Below are 1,231 nucleotides of genomic sequence, written 5' to 3' on the forward strand. Positions count from 1 at the left end.
TGGCGGTAGAATGAATGCATTAGCTAGAATTAAAGGAAACATGATTTAGAGTCCTATCTTACCTTAGATTGGGCGGAATCTCGCTCTAACGGCAATTGGAGTCAGAGTGGAGAGGTGAAAGTGCTGGGATTTCAATATCCCAAACTCCAAGCTCACATGCACCACTAGAGGAGGCCCTTCTCTCTCCTCACTTTCTCTCTCTCTCTCTCTCTCTCAGCTGCTAAAGTTTATGGGAGTGAGAGAGAAGGCTGGATATAAATATCTAGAAATTTATTTCAGTTGGCCCTGCACTTTGTTAATTGCCTCCAATGGCCCTATGGGGCCTATTCTAGTTATTGGGGTCATCTTGATGGCCCCCTGGCCCATCTAATTTATGGGATAGATGCCCCATGGCCTGATGAAGGGTTGTACAAAGTTTGACGGTAAACGGATGCGAATTTTTGTCGTAATGGTCCGGTTTACGATCAACGATCACTGTTTCTCGATCGGGGTCATATTTAGCGGACGAGTGTCGAAAAATATCTTCAACCTATGGTGCAAATTTGGGGAGAATCCTATGGCTGAGATATCCTAATTTATTGCCCTAAGTGGTGGGGCCATTTGTTTTAAAATTCAGATTTTAAGCATGTGTTAGGGCGAGTTGTACTTTACAAGTGCTGACTTGACAGCGTGAATCGTCTATTTTCGGGTGTCGTCTGAGTCTGTTGTCCGCGATAGACCACAAGCCTAGTGGGATGAACATTACTCTATAATTTCGGGACTAGTGACCCACTAATTAGCGGTCTAGAGCTTGTTCGGGTAATCGAGGCATTTCTGAAATAAATTGGGTAGGGGTATTTCTTGGGCGCAGTTGTTGAGGTAAAGATTAACTAAATTCACAGTATGACCTATTCAAAATTAACGAAAGTGGTGATTTGGTCATGATCACTCTAAACTGTCAGTTTTAGGCTAAAAGAGTAACTAGGTTGATTTGGTCCATTAGTCAAGATCGGGGTTTTATCTGACTCGGCTTCGAGTATATCTTTAATTTAGTTACGACTATCTTGATTAATCAGTGGTAAGTCGGTTAGATTTTGGCCCTACATGAATAAATCATAGGGCTGAACTCGATGCTTAAGTGATCAATTGGATTCATTGATTTTCTACGGCTGATTAATTTCATTTGTATGGTTCTTTATCGGTACCAGCCGCGTATAAGCTCACCTCGAGCGTCAATGGTTCGTAAGTGATG

This window comes from Magnolia sinica, chromosome 11 (assembly GCF_029962835.1).
Source record: "Magnolia sinica isolate HGM2019 chromosome 11, MsV1, whole genome shotgun sequence".
NCBI classification, from domain to species: Eukaryota; Viridiplantae; Streptophyta; class Magnoliopsida; order Magnoliales; family Magnoliaceae; genus Magnolia; species Magnolia sinica.